This window comes from Epinephelus lanceolatus, chromosome 1, assembly GCF_041903045.1.
Source record: "Epinephelus lanceolatus isolate andai-2023 chromosome 1, ASM4190304v1, whole genome shotgun sequence".
NCBI classification, from domain to species: Eukaryota; Metazoa; Chordata; class Actinopteri; order Perciformes; family Serranidae; genus Epinephelus; species Epinephelus lanceolatus.
Genome location: NC_135734.1, coordinates 5,164,514 through 5,170,513, shown reverse-complemented (window position 1 = coordinate 5,170,513; position 6,000 = coordinate 5,164,514). Strand labels below are relative to the sequence as shown.

The following is a 6,000-nucleotide window of genomic DNA, read 5'->3' as shown; positions in this document are numbered from 1 at the left end:
TAAATTAAAACAGTGGTTTAACAGAAATAAGTTATCTTTAAATTTGAATAAAACTTAATTTATGTTATTTGGGAACAAAAATGTACACACAGATGTACAGATGACAACTGACAATGTTAACATTTAAACAGTTTATGAAAACAAATTTTTGGGTGTGATAGTAGACGACAAAATCTGCTGGAAACCCCAGCTCAATTACATAAGAACAAAACTGGCAAAGAGCATTGCAATCCTTGGAAAAACAAAAAACTGGACCACTATTTCCTGCACATTCTCTATTCTTCACTTGTATTATTGTATCTACTGTACTGTGTGGAAGTTTGGGCAACACTTACAAAAGCAACTTGCAGCCATTATACATACTTGAGAAGAAAGCAATAAGGATCACACATAACTTTGGGTATAGGGAACACACAAACACACTGTTTTTAATATCACATGCATTGAAATTTATGGATCTGGTCAAATTTAAAACTGCATTAGAGTTTTTCTCAATTGCTTAAACACATTTCAGAAAATTTTCCTCCATTTTCCCAAAACTCTAAACACAACACACTTTTCTAAAGCTACATAAACAAAACCACACCTTCTCTCTTCAAAACTCAAACTTTCGCACCAAAACAGCTGCTCAAAGCCTGCAAAAATTTAAACACTATACGCATCATTACAGACTACAACAAAACAACTGAAAACACAATGTTCAGCGTGTGAGAATGTTCTTTTTTTTTCACAACTGCCAAAGCACATTTTTAGAAACCTTACAGTATCTGTTCTCAGAATATATCACTGTAGAGTATTGGGCATTCATAGATTTGTGTGTTTCATATGAAACGTATGTAAATCTACAGAAAATACAGTATGTACACTACTGTACTGCATCACAACTCAATGCAAACACTACAGAGGATCCATTATACACAACAATACTCATTGAAAACAATGGTTCGTTTGGAACCTTCAGCAAACTGTGCACTCTGAACTGGCTTTTATAGGTGTGGTCACATCATTTGCAACAAGTGTCTTCAATTTTGAGTCATTATGTTACAGTTTTTCTCAAATGCTAAAACACAAAAGCCAATCCTCTAAACCAAATGACCAGTTGTCTAAACACATTTACTAAATCTAGCCATCATTTGCCAATATCATAAACACATTTCACATGAAGACACAATTCACAAAACACAATCCTCCGTTCTCATAAATCTAAACACATTTTTCCTTGCTAAAACACAAGTTGCAAAAGAACTCTGCTCATATTCTCAAATGAAAGCTCATGTGATGCAAAATGCTTGCCACAGTCAGCAATATTTGAACACAATGAACACACCTGGCGTCATTCATTACACACAACGACTCAAAATTGAAGACACCTGTTGCTAATGCTGTGACCACATGTATAAAAGCAAGTTCAGAGTGCACAGTTTCCAAACAAACACAATGGATGAAGGCAGAGTCAGGGGAAGACAAATCCGAGTCAGAGGAGGGAGAGGAGCTGGCCATGAAAGAAGAGGAGCAGGCCAACGTGGAAGAGGAGTTCAAATCAGAGGAGGAAGAGGAGCAGGCCAACGAGGAAGAGGAGAAGGTCCAGGAGGGAGAGGAGAAGGTCCAGGAGGAAGAGCAAGACAACCTCGCACCATCATTACAGACGAGATGCGAGCAACAGTCATTGACCATGTCATTGTCCATGGCATGACAATGGCTGAAGCAGGACTAAGAGTCCGTCCAAACCTGAGTAGGTTCACTGTGGCCAACATTATCAGGGCATTCAGACAACACAACAGGTATTGTACTCTATTGCTTTCTTTGTCACAATACAGTTTTACAAGCCTGTGAAAGTAGTCTATTGGTTTCAAATCAGTTGTTATTGTAAAACGTGTCAATTGACAACACATGTTTCTGTCTTTAGAGTTGAAAGAATGCCACATAGAGGTGGGAGGGCTGCCATATTTACAGCGGCACAAGAAACCCTCATTGTGGATATGGTTCGTGAGAACAACCTCATCAGACTCCGGGAGATCAGAGACAAAGTCATTGCCGATAATGTCAACTTTGAGAGCATTGATGATGTCAGCTTGGCCACAATAGACCGAGTTCTCCGGCGCCAAAAGATGCGAATGAAACAGGTCTATAGGGTTCCCTTTGAGCGCAACTCTGCGCGACACAAAGACCTACGTTACGAGTATGTGCAAGTAAGTATACATCCATGTTCACAGTACAGTTAGTGGACATACTGTGTTGCTCAGTGGCCTACATTACTTCTGGACAATACTGTGCTACCTGATTGACTGTTGTTCTGAACACCTGTGCACTTTCACATTTTCACAGGATATTACAGTTGGACGCGATGGCCAGACCTCATGAGTACCTCTTCCTGGATGAGGCTGGCTTCAACTTGCAGAAACGAAGGCAAAGAAGCCGTAACATCATTGGCCAAAGAGCCATCACTGAGGTTCCTGGCCAACGGGGGGGTAATATTACTCTTTGTGCGGCCATGGGTTCGGAGGGGCTTGTCCACCGGCATGCTGTCCTTGGGTCTTACGACACCCAACGTCTCCTCACCTTCCTAGAGGAGCTAAAAGACATCCTCCTGGACCGCCAACAACACCATCCTGGGCCCGCACATCCCATTTATGTGATCATTTGGGACAATGTCTGCTTCCACAGAACAAACCAAATCAGAGTGGTTCACCACCAACAGTAACCAGTTTTTAAACGTCTGTCTGCCACCCTACTCCCCTTTCCTGAACCCTATAGAGGAGTTCTTCTCATCGTGGAGATGGAAGGTTTATGACAGACAACCATACACTAGAGAGAACCTCCTAAGGGCAATGGAGCTGGCCTGTGCTGACGTCCCAGTGGAGGCCTTCCAAGGATGGATTCGCCATTCCAGGGGGTTTTTCCCGCGGGGCCTGGCAAGAGAAAATATAGCCTGCGATGTGGATGAAGTGATGTGGCCCGATGCAGCTCAGCGACATGATGCCGCACAGTGATTGTGGTGTGAATAAAGTAAATAAAAAAACTTCACACCCTGAACATGTTTTCAAGAGTTGTTGTGTGCAATAGATTCTGTTTTTGCATTGAGTTGTGTTACAGTAGTGTAGATGCAGTATTTTCTATAGATTTATACTCTTCATATGAAACTCACAAATCTAAATGCCTAATCCTCTACAGAGATCTAAGAAGATCCATTACTGTAAAGTTTCTAAAAAAATATGCATTGGCAGTTATGAAACAAAGAACCTTCTCACAAATTGAGCATTGTGTTTTCAATTGTTTTGCTGTAGTGTGTAATGATGTGTATAGTGTTTACATTTTTGAAAGCTTCGAGCTGCTCTTTTGGTGTGAAAGTTTGAGTTTTGAAGTGAGAAGGTGTGGTTGTGTTTATGTAGCTTTAGAAAAGGGTGTTGTGTTTAGACATTGGGGAACATAGAGGAAACGTTTGTGAAATGTGTTTTAGCATTTGAGAAAAACTGTAAATGAATGAAGCCAGGTGTGTTCATTGTGTTCAAATTTTGCTGACTGTGGCAAGCATTTTGCATCACGAGCTTTAATTTGATAATCTGAGCAAACTTTTTTGCAACTTGTGTTTTAGCAAGACAAAATGTGTTTAGATTTATGAGAAAAGGAGGATTGTGTTTTGTGAATTGTGTCTTAATGTGAAATGTGTTTATGGTTTTGGCAAACGGGGGCTAGTTTTATTAAACGTGTTTAGAGAACTGGTCATTTGGTTTAGAGAATTGGCTTTTGTGTTTTAGCAATTGGGAAAAACTAATCATGTTCAGAGCAAGAAATAATTAACTTCCAGGTAACATACAAAAAATGTTTTGTGACAGGGAGGGGGGTTATAACTTGAGAGGAAAACTTAACTTTAAAAACTGTGTGTTTATACAACTAAAAAAAGTCTGTGTGTTTCAGTGTGTGGGGTGGATTTGTCGAAAAGGTTGGTTTAAAGAAAATACAAATGTAAACCATTTTTAAAAAACTGTAGAAAAAAAACAAACCCTTGACAGGTACTGGGTAGAGGAAAAGCTGTTAGGGAAATTTATATTTAGTATCACCAAGTGTATTGTAAATAATTTAGGAATGTAATACAATTATAAATTGGGTTGTAAAAAATGGGTTGATTGTTGTAACTATATATATACCTGTAAGAAATTGTGCAAATAATTTAAATTAATAGGGGAAATATATGTAAAAAATTGGTGCAAAGAATTTAAGTTAATAGAAGAAAAGTGAAAGAGGGGTAGGATCATATAAGTTTTACTTCTACCTACTCCTTTTCGAACATTTCTGTTTTTGTTTTTTTGTTTTAAACTTTGGTTCAAAATAAAGTCATTCATTCATTCATTCATTCATTCACCTGTCCGTCCTGGAAGAGGGATCCCTCCTCAACTGCTCTTCCTGAGGCTTCTTCTGTTTTTTTCCTATTAAAGGTTTTTTTTTTTTTTTGGAGAGTTTTTCCTTATCTGCTGCGAGGGTCCAAAGGACAGAGGGATGTCTGCTGTAAAGCCCTTGTGATATTGGGTATTATAAATAAAATAAATTTAACTGAAGAACTTTAACTTTACTCATCTATTACTGTGAATCCAATTTTGTCCAGATTGTAAAATTACAGAAAAACCTGTTTTCAGACCATTTTTGTGAAGATTTGATGGAGCTGAACCATGTGTGGATGGCCCCAAAAAAGGGACTCAGCATGGCCTCCAGAAAGTCATATTGCAATATAAACAGGGCTAATGGTTTCCTTAGGACCCTGACTCTTTTTTTTTAAGTATTACAACATAATTGAGGACGTATTGTGTGAGTGTAAATGGACAAAAATGGCTGTGTGGCAACACAATGCTATAGTAGCTCTGCTGAAGTCAGTGTTCTCTGTCCTGCTTGTGTTAATAATTAGATGATCTTACACAGATGAGGATCAGAGCTGCTGTTCAGAGCCTTTGAGTGTTCTTGTTTGAGTTCTCACTGCAGACCTGTTTATGACGTTTGACTTTGTCATTATGTCACCATGCACGCAGGTAAACTGAATGCAGTGGCTCAGTCTAACATTCAGTGTTGAGCTTTCTCATAGTACACTATTGGCCTTTGACCTGTCATGACAAAAATGACACATAATCTCAACTAAAAGGATGAAAATTTTGGTACGAAGCAAACATGACTGCCTCAGCGAAGGGCAGAGAATGAAACACTCCACTACCAAAAGACAAAAGAATTCTGGGATCTATCAGCCAAGAGATCAGTGTGCCCAAAATGCTTCAAAAGAGTCTGAACTATTTGGGCCACTATAAAATACTCTGCTGTAAAGGCTCAATTGCTGTTTTTTGGTGTATCATGTTATAAACTGATGAGAAAATACAGCAGAACACTGAAAAAATGTAATTTACTTGCAGTGAAATGCAGATGGTGATAAAAAATCTCACTTTTTTGTGTGTTGCACTGTACAGTATGTCTGCAGGGTGAAGCTGCACTGTTTTGCTGCCTTTTTGGACACACCAACTTTGACCTTGCTTTCCTTTGAACTTATTTAACAAGAGCAACAGCAACCATATCAGCTCCCAGCCTGGGAGTCCCAGGGTTAGTGAGTGAGTTCTTGTCATTTCTCCTTATCAGCGTAACAGCAACAGGTTGTGTAATGATTGTCATGGATTTTGTTAGGAACTTTGGATAACATGGAATCTGTTTAGGGTTTATGGCTGATAAATGGCCAACTGTGACTGTCTGCTGCTGCCTTATCTCTGCGTCATTGTAAAATTTAAACTTTTATGCGCGCAAACACCTCTGAGGAGCTCTACAATGTTGTAGTTTAAAAAGGTGACAAGCTCAGCTAACAACAGTGTTATTTTAAACAACTATTTCTTATTTAGTCTTAGGCCATGTTTACACGAAAACGATCCACTGAAAACAGAATAGTTTCTCATTTTTGTTTTGAAAAAAGTTCCGTGTTTAGATGACAACATTTTGATAACAATCGCCATGCACACGGATCCGCAAAAATGACCA

General features: G+C 38.9%; 1 pseudogene; it reads left to right on the top strand.

Annotated features, from left to right (window-relative positions):
* Positions 1–1,048: 1,048 nt before the first annotated feature.
* On the top strand, positions 1,049–2,701 carry LOC117256496 (uncharacterized; annotated as a pseudogene).
* Positions 2,702–6,000: the final 3,299 nt, after the last annotated feature.